This window comes from Protobothrops mucrosquamatus, unplaced genomic scaffold (genome assembly GCF_001527695.2).
Source record: "Protobothrops mucrosquamatus isolate PMUCROS unplaced genomic scaffold, P.Mucros_1.0 scaffold183, whole genome shotgun sequence".
NCBI classification, from domain to species: Eukaryota; Metazoa; Chordata; class Lepidosauria; order Squamata; family Viperidae; genus Protobothrops; species Protobothrops mucrosquamatus.
Window position 1 is genome coordinate 101,939 of NW_015386542.1, and position 10,000 is coordinate 111,938.

The window sequence follows — 10,000 nt, forward strand, 5'->3', positions numbered from 1 at the left end:
ATTTTGAACTTTGCTATATGGTTGTCCTAAGACTCTTTTCCCCCCTTTTTTATTAGTTTATAACTAAATAATAGGAAAAATAGGGGAGGGAAAAGGGAAGAAAAAAGTGTAGAAAAGAAGGGAAAAAGAAAGAAAAGTCATTGACTTCTGATTCCCTTTGGTGCAGAAGAAGAATAAGATAGTAACATCAAACCTCAACTTTTTACTTTTACATAATAATATAAACTAGCCATTTCTATAACAACAATCTATGTAATCAGTAAAACCCAAAATCAAAGTTTCCTTTTTTTCCTTGCTGCCATCAACATATATAACATCAAAATTTCCAATTTTTTTCCAAGTCTTTTTCCATTAAACCCAAACGAAAAATTTCTAGTTTTGCCTTTATGTTCACTTTAAGAATCTTCTGTATTAGACTATGAATCCTACTCCAATATTTCTTTGCTTTATCACATGTCCACCATAAATGATAAAAAAAATCTCTTCTCTACATTTGCATTTCCAACATTAATTTGAAATGCCTTTATATATTCTTGATAACCTATCTGGTGTTAAATACCAGTGATACATCATCTTATAAAAATGTTCTTTTAAATTGTAATTTAATGTAAATTTTAAACCTTTCATCCACATATTTGATTTAATTTGATTTATTATATTTATACCCTGCCCTTCTCCCGGAGGACTCAGGGCGGCTTACAGCCAGTTTAAAAACAGTTTGATACAAATACAAAATACAAAATTTAAGAAAATAATTTAAAATAAATATTTAAATAGGCCGCTTCTACTAAAATTTAGTTAAAACCAATTTAAAATACCCCTAGGCCAGTCCTGCCCGCTGAAACAACCAAGTCTTGAGGGCGCGGCGGAAGGAGGGGAGATCCGGAATCACCCGGATCTCTGGGGGCAGCTCGTTCCAGAGGGTGGGTGCTCCGACATTATATCCAAAGTTCCTTGCCCACTGAATCATACAATGCTTTACATATTCATTTTCCAAATTCAAATTCAATAACATTTTATAACAATGATGTGTTTATCACTACCACACAGTAGGATTTCCAATTCATTTTTAACAAAGTCAAACCCATAACTCTTTTTGTCTAAAATATGTTGTAAATATGTAACCAGTGGCAGACATGTCCTTCTGATTCTAGCTCTTCCTTAGACTTGAGGATAGGATCACCAGAATTAAAATATATTATTTTACCGTAAGTCTACCAGTCCGGCTTCACCACCATTTCTTTTGTAAAAAAAAAAAAATGCTTCCTGGGGGACATCCAAAAAGGCATCTTCGTAGAAAACCTTGTTTTATATGTATTCCAATCTCTTAGAAGATTGGCACATCTAACAAAGTGGTTGTTGAAATCAACATTTATTTTAACCTTGTCATACCATAAATAACCGTGCCATCCAAATATTAATTCATGACTTTCTAAATCAAGTAGCCTCTTATTCTGGAGGTTCACTCACTCTTTTAACCAGACCAAACAACAAGCATCTAAATACAGTTTCAAATCTGACAAACCTCTTTCCTTAACATCCTGCAGTAGTTTATATCTAATTCTTGACTCTTGAGGGAACTTTGTAACACCTTGAAACGGGTCTTGCTGCAAGGATGTTTTACATCAGGGGTAGTCAACCTTGGCTCTTTTATGACTCATGGACTTCAACTCCCAGAATTCCTGAGCCAGCTGTTGAAGTCCACGAGTCATAAAAGAGCCAAGGTTGACTACCCGTTTTACATGCATGGTGAGACCTGGTGAATGATTGGGGTTAGTTGTACTAATAAACACATCTAACTCCCTCCCATGTGCATGTGCTCATGGACAATAGCTATTATTATAAACAAGGAAACTAATATTAGGGATGGGATGACAAATTAAAAGCACCACAGTAATATTCAGAATAGTCAAAGCATTTGAGGAAGAACTGAAGCTCTGACTGAGAAAGTATGTAACACATGTTGTGCTTATAACATCCTTTTTAAAATTACTTTCTACAACTTTACTTACTGTTTTCATTCCTGGAACAACCCCCCCCCCCACACACACACACATGGTTGAAGTACAGTGCTGCTAGTTAAACCTTTGTCTTACTCTATGACTCAAGTCAATTGTGATTGTGCTTCCTTACAAATGTAATATGGCATTATGTTTTATAATGTTATTGCCTCTCTCACACATAAAAAATCTCATTATACTATACAGTATAAATACCCAGGAGCAGAATATTTGCTTTGTGAATGTGAATAAGAAGCAGAAATAAAATAGAAAAGTTAAGACTAAACATATTTCAGGCTTTAAGAAGCTTAATGTTTTCTTGCCAATATATGAGATACAAGGAAAACATTTTCTTAGCACATGAGATTTATTGCAATGAACACTTAAGATCTAACTCGCTGATAAATTCAAGAGACCAAGTTCTTGGCTACAGAACTAACACTTACTATAATACCATAAAACTCTCCAAAGCTTATAACGATTCAAAAGAATTAGAAGAACAATCCTACAGTAACTAGGAGGAAATTGGATTAGGAAAACAAATCCTACACGCATGGTTCATTGGAATACTGAATATTTCTCATTAATCTAAAGAAATGTTTCAAACTCAAATCACAAATGCCACATGGGAACTAGCCCATTAGCCTGAGGGCTGCAACACCGAAGCCTTTTCATCTAATGGTAGAAAACTTACTTTTTGATACTCACATTTCAGTCTATAATCTGTACGTTACAAATATTGTTGAACTGCAACTCTCATTCAGACTGGCAAGGTTGAGATTGGATATAACAATTCAGCACCATTGAAATAGCCATAAGCTATCTGTTGCCCACAGACCAAAGTTCAAAAAGAAGATTCAATTTCCAAAAAAAGACACATTAATTTCAAATCCCCACCCCATTGAGTGTCTGTCAAACTTCTAAGTCTTTTGTTACCAGAAGCAAAAGTGGAACAAATACAGGATTTCTCTCCCCAGACCCCTTCTTCATACTTTTTACAGATATTCCCAGCCAAGGCTGTTGCAGATCTAGCCTTTTGCTTCTTAATTCCACAGATAGCCCCCAAAAGACTTTCCAGTTCTCAACTTGCAAAAAACAACCTGCATATCTGCAAAACCTGCATATCTGCAAAAACAATCCCTCCCCCCACCCACCCATTATAAAATTACACCACAATCCCTTTTACCAAGACTGGACTTCCGATTCTTGCTTACCCCATTTTCTTCCTGTGTTCACATTTTTTCTTAATTTCCAGAAAAGGAATCATTTTCACAAGGTAACTTTGTTCCCCTGAAATACCAATATGAAATGTGTGAAGGGGAAATCAAAGCAGCACACTTTGTTACTCCTTCTAGCTCATGTTCTTCAAGGAGAAGGTGAAGGATTGAAGAGATGGCTGCAGTGCTGCCAACTCAAAGCTGGCTGATGTTGCAGCCTTTGTGGCTTCACATGACCTTATTTCTCCCCCCCCCTTATGGTGTGTAGGAAAGGTACTGTTTTAATTAGTAGCTAACCTGCAGGCAGTAGTTTCTCAAACAAACCAAAACAAACAAAAAACAGAATGCCAGTTACCTATATTCAAGCAGCTGAGTCCACCCTCCAGAAGCCTCACCTGTCCTGACCACCAAAAAAAACCCTGAATCTCCCCTCAAATTTGCTTGAAAACCTCTTCTGCATAGATTAGTATAACTACACTTCTATTTATTTTTTTCAGTGCTACTGCTAAATAGGAATTGTTGCAATCTACAAAAAAATAACCTGGAGACTTGCATATTTAAAATCTCTATTCAAGAGGACCTAGTGCACCTTTCTGTATCTTAAAGAGCTGGCTTTATATGATTAATGGCTACATGTTACATATATGTTTTCAAAGTGTTTTTTTTTGCCAAGATCAAAGTGTCTTACCCCCAATATGTAACAGAAAACAGATTAAAATGCTTAACTGCAGAGCTGCTTCTACTCTATTCATTTTGTCTGGAATGACTTTACTTTGTCCAGTCACCTTTAATGGGAAATCCTTAAAACATTGTTTCCCCATTTTTGTTATTCTGCTCTTTTCTACTTTTCTGCCTTATATTTATTCAGAAATGATTTGTAGTCATTTTACTTTAACCACAATAGCAGCACCAGTCTATACAGTGTAGAGATGCATCACATTATTACATCATTTAAAAGGAATTCTTCCTTTTTAAATGAATTGGGAGGTAGGGAGGTAAACCCACACATACCTATTAGCAACTTCTTAACTACACATAATATCCATTAAATTATTCCCTTTTAAGAGAATGAAACATAGAAAATTAATCAAAGTTAAAAGATTTGAATCACTTTGTAGTGAGATGGGCAGCAAACAAATTTAATAAATAAAAATATTTTATACCAGCACTATTCATTATTACCCTCCATATTTTCTACCCTATGCAGTCAATTCTTCTTTTAATAAACATTTATTTCTCACAACAGACCATAACTATTACCTTTCCATCAATATTTGCTCACATTAAAATTTCTCCATTTTTCAGATCTTTAGTAAACATTTTATGAAGGTACACAAAATTTATCTATTTATTCTATTTTTTGCTATTTATGTATCATTTGCAATTGTTCACTTGTAACTCCATTTCCCCTGTCAAGCAACTATCTGGATCTAAGATCCATTAATTGTTAGAGCCACACTCCCTGTTGCCTTTATTATCTTTATTATCTTTCTCTCACCCTATAACAATATAATATCTACATACAAAATAAATGTATGTTCATATCTTGAACCAACACATTGCATTCCTTATCTATTACTTATAAATACTATATATTAAACTATCAAGGATACATTGCATATCCTCATCTTAAACCATTTTCGAATTCATTTATTCTCATGTATGCTTTACTTCAATTGTATACAACTCTTAAAGCATTTAGCCATCATCTTTTGTATATTCATCAAAACATACCATAATTCAAGACAATTCACTTAATCATATACTTCCTCTGTAAATAAAAAAAAGCACAATAAACTTTACTTTATAACAAAATTTTCACTCTGTTCCTAGCAGATCTCTTTTTTCCTCAAGTCTACTTTCCATTCACTTGAACATTTTTTACTTTCTCTTCCTGCAGTCCCTTTACTGTACTTTTATTGATCTACAGTAATTACTTTTACTTCTTTTCATTTTTTTCCATGTCCATTTTGTTCCCAAATTTACTGTTAACCCTTGACAAAAATGATTGGTGTTACATTCATAACCATTCATTACTCTTGTAACCTTCACTCATTCAGTCTTTCATCATAAATAAATCAAATCAACCACTCCTTAAATGTATGTTTTTTACAGTTTATATGTATATATTTATGCTCACACCATGCACATCAAATAAACAAGACTTTTTTCTAAGCAAATACTTACTAGTCATAATTCTCATTCATTCTTAGGTCTTCAAATGGCCAGATCGTTATTTTGTATGCTTGCATCTCACTCCTACTCATCCATTCATATTGCTTAACAGATTTTTTTTTGTCCTGGATTGCATTCATTGAGAAAGTCTAGCTTTTTTTTCATTATCACCATTATCACTCACACCTAATATGCAGCTATCACTGACTATGGATTTCAAGTTTTTTAAGTACCCATAAAAACCTAAGTTGATATCAATTCATACCTAGTGAAACTTGAGTTTTTTTTCATTCATATTTAAAATGCACTTCATTTCCATACATGCATCTCTACTCCAAAAAATGAACAAGCAACATCCAAGTCAGCATAGATACATACATTTTAATCTACAAATATTCATGCAAATTTACTCAAAACTGGCTTGTCACTGTTCAGGAGAATCTCTATGATAAAAATGAATGTTTTATCAAGAATTATTTTTTGTTTCAGACAATACCTGTAATCTTCAACAGACAATATACAAAAATTGTTATGGACAATGGGATTAATGAATAAGGAAGAACAGAAAATGCTATTAAAATGTTTGCTTTATTCTACTTTCATTTAAATAAGAAGCAATGTTTTAACAGTATTAGAAACTTTGTTGTTACAGTGAAGTCCTGTCACTATTATGCCGAGTCATATAAGATGCCCATTTTCTGCAAACCCTTCAAAAGAGATGCATCAGAATGCATGAAAGCTACACTGCAGATAATAAGGAAAATGGCTGTGTCTGCACATATATGCAGAAACAGTTGGGAGCAGCCTCCAGACAGTCATGTGAGTCTGAAAAAAAATGTTGTTACTTTGTATGTTTAGTGTATTCTGAAGCACTTCTTCCAAAGGATTTACACAGTCCTATAACATATGTTCCAATCATGCTATTTCTTTCACTTTTCACTGGATGAATGAAAGGAAAGCAGGAGCAATAAGGGTTGGATTAAAAGTCACAAAACATTGTGATTGATAGTTCTGAAATCTTGATTTGCCTTGGGAATGATACTTATCTTAGCTAAAGATTTTCAAGCAGATTAAAGCAATGGAAGCTTAATAGCTATACATAATTTCTGTTTATACTCCTGGTACTTAAAATGTTTATATTCACATACCACAAGCAAAGTATTTGGGTTTTGTTACAGTTATATTGACGTAGGAAATGATGCAAAACATAGTAAGTGATTCATAGTTGGATTCTGCCTTATTTGAACTCTCTAAAAATATGGTACTAATCAAAGTATTAATTAAAGTATTCTCATCTGAGGAAATTGCCATACCACAATGTTCTCGCTCAGCAATGCTTGCACTCATGAGACTGATATACCCTTTTTCATAATTGTAAGGGAATTGTTTTATCACAGTTTAAATGTATTGTTTAAACACTATCAAAATATTTAAGGAGGGAAAATTTCAAATATCGGTGGTTCAGTTTTATCTGATTTCCTAGGAATCAAGCAATTAGGAAACATTTGCTATAATGTATAATGCACTGCCAGGAACTCTAAACTGGCACCAAATGAAAAGAAAAATTACACACCATTATTATAAGCTGGGCTTGGAAAATGTTTTATGAAGCTTCTACCATCTCTGTTATGTTTTATACTTTTTATGAATTATCGACCAGACAAATTAATCAAGTTACCCAATGTTTACTATAGATATGACTATTGCATTACAAATTAATATTTTCCCTATGTGAAATATAAGCCTTTTTCCAGAGTTCATTTGTCACATACCCTCGTCTGAAAGAAAAGGTTTTTTTTATAGCTGATATTCTTGGATTTCTCTATTTTATTTATATAGAAATTGAGAAGCCTAGAATAACCCTTCTCAATCCTCAACTAAAGATTATACAATGTATACTTGAGTTAATTGTTTTGTTGGAAACAAGTGTACGTTCAACATACTTCAGACCATACAAGGACCACATTGTTCCTGCATTCAATCTGTGCAGCCTCCCTGCCCATTTGTGTTGCAGATTGAAACAATGACCAGGAAACAGATATTCTGAAACACCTGAAAAAGTTGTCAGGTGAAGAAATCCCTTCCTCAACCAAAGAAAAAAATAAAATTCAGAACAAGAAACTCATGGCAGCTTCTAGGCAGCCTTCCCTCAGCCTGGATGCATGGAAGCAGCAGAGGGTGTATTTTGGTGAAAAGAACCTGGTAAGATAGACCAGTAAGGTGGAGAGGTTGTGCCTACAAGGCAAGACCTGGAAAGATATCTTTGAGACCACTGTTGGAGTTTAGGAAGCAGACTAACTGAGCTGTACAAGCCTGCTTGAGATACCTGCCAAAGGAGTAAAGGGCTGCAAAAATCCTGGGTTCCACAATTGCTTCTAATAGCAAAACACCAGTGGAAGGAGATCAGGACAAAAATGTGTCTTCTTTGGAAACTGAAGCTTCCATCTGAAAGACAACTTGTCTGCAACAACCAACCTGGGCCACTTCTAATAATGCTCAATATCCCTCACCTTTGATTAAATTGGCTGGATCTATTAGGAGTGGCCATTCATCAACATCTGGACAGCCAGATGATTTAAATGTAATTATTCAGAGTTAATTTCTTTTGCATCAATGTATAAAAAGACTTCAGTGACTTACTTCCTCCCCCCATGGTCTTATTCACATGTGGTACTTGTAACAGATTGTATTTAAGAACCCAGATATAATTCTGATGTGAAATCAGAAATTCATTGCTACAATTCTGTCTAGTAGGGAAAGGCAGCTAAATTTATCTTTGCCATTTAAGATAATCATAGACCTTTTGCCAAAAAACTGATAGTTTTATTCATATAAGAACGTCAAGTGCTGAATTCAAACCAGAAAATATAACACTTCTCCCTCTTTCCAAGAAGCTTACCTTTTTACAGTTGTTATAAAAATGCTGGCAGAAGGTCCAGGAAGATTGTGTGATACTACTTTCTAAACTCTGGACATCCTGAACCAAAATAGTTACACAGTGTGCATTTGTGAACAGTATGTGTATTATGTATGGCTAATAGAACTCAGTTCTGTCAGGCAGTGACCAAGCCTTTACCTCTAACAAGTTGGCCATTGAGAAGTGGCAGTCACTAGTGCTCCTAGTTAGAATCTTCAGGAGACTTGGACTTATATGCTGCAACTAAATACACCATTGCCTCCCAATGATGGAGACTGCATATAAGTTTCTTAACTTTTAAAACAGTGGGAAGATCAATTATTGGGTTCACTATCTTTTTTTCTTTGGGAAAAAAGAGGCTACTATTTGCTGTTCTGCCCCCTAGAAAGGGATGAAACAAATTATTTTCTTCCAGACATCACTCCCATCTAAGGTAAAGGTAAAAGTTTTCTCTGTCCAGTCATTTCTGATTCTAGGAGGCTGCGTTCATCTCCATTTCTTAGCTGAGGGAACCAGTGTGTCAAAAGCCCTTCCTGTGGACATGTGGCCAACATGACTATGCTGAGACACACAGAATGTGGTCACCTTTCCAGTGAAATGGTACCTATTTATCTACTTGCATTTGCATGTTTTTGAATTGCTAAGTGGGGCAGGAGCTGGGACAAGTAAGAGGAACTAATCCCATTGTGTGGAGTCTCCAACCCAGGCTGCCAGCTTTCCAGCTGACAAGCTCAGATGAGCCATCACCCCCCCCCCCACATCTATTCTTCTGCATCTTATATATATATATATTCTTATTCTCTTGAACTAGTTACCAGAGGGTTATACAGTTCTTTGTTACTGGTCAGGATGTGCCTAGTTGTTCCATATTTTAGACAAGACTCTCTGAAAAAGCCTTGACTGAATAGGCAACCAGATACAGAGGAGCCAGTCAGTAAGGACAAGTTAGCCTACCGAACTCAGTTTAATTTATCCTGATTAAACCAATAATAAAGTTTGGCACAAAATGAGAGCATTTAAAGCACTGGTCAGATCAAAGTATCACATCACCCAGACGAAAAAAAATAGTAGAAACTTCTGCTTAGCTGTGCTCCCTCTGGGAGTAACTGCTGTTGCCACCGAATTCACCAGACCACTATGCTGCCTAAAGGGGGAGTCTGCATGCAAGATCATAGATGAGCAAGCTAAAGGGAGGATTCTTTATGCCAAAAACTGGTTTCCCATGGAGAACGTGAGAATAGCTTGGTTTCAAAACAGAGCCATTTCACAGTTTAACAACTAGTGCTTCTAGAACAAGCCACAGAAGCCCACGCAATACGCTATGGCTTACAAACCACAATGGCTGGAGTTCCGTATTTTGCTAAGCCAAAACCCAACGAATGAGTTAGAAGCAAGTACGAGCCCTGCCAGCGGGGATGGGGCCTTCTTGATCCACTCCCGATTTCAACATTTCCCAAAACCTCGAGAGAATTGAGGCTGCGGTGCCCGGGCTCTCTCTCCCTTTGTGCACGGTGCAGGGACGAGCCCGGGCGCCGCGCGTCCTTCCCGAGAAGCAAGCGCATCTGCTTCTGGCCGCCACCTCCACCGCCCACCGGCTTAGCCTTAGGCAAAGCCGCAGCCCCTGCCGCACAAGCGGCTGTCACCTTCGCCGGCTCACCTGGGCTCCTCCTCTGCCTGCATGACCCTGTGGC

At 36.2% G+C, this 10,000-nt stretch overlaps 1 protein-coding gene across 1 annotated transcript in view; it reads right to left on the bottom strand.

Moving 5' to 3' along the window:
* Positions 1-10,000, bottom strand: part of DGKD (diacylglycerol kinase delta) — a 65,255-nt gene that overhangs the window by 54,333 nt on the left and 922 nt on the right. The gene's annotated exons all lie outside the window — the stretch shown is intronic.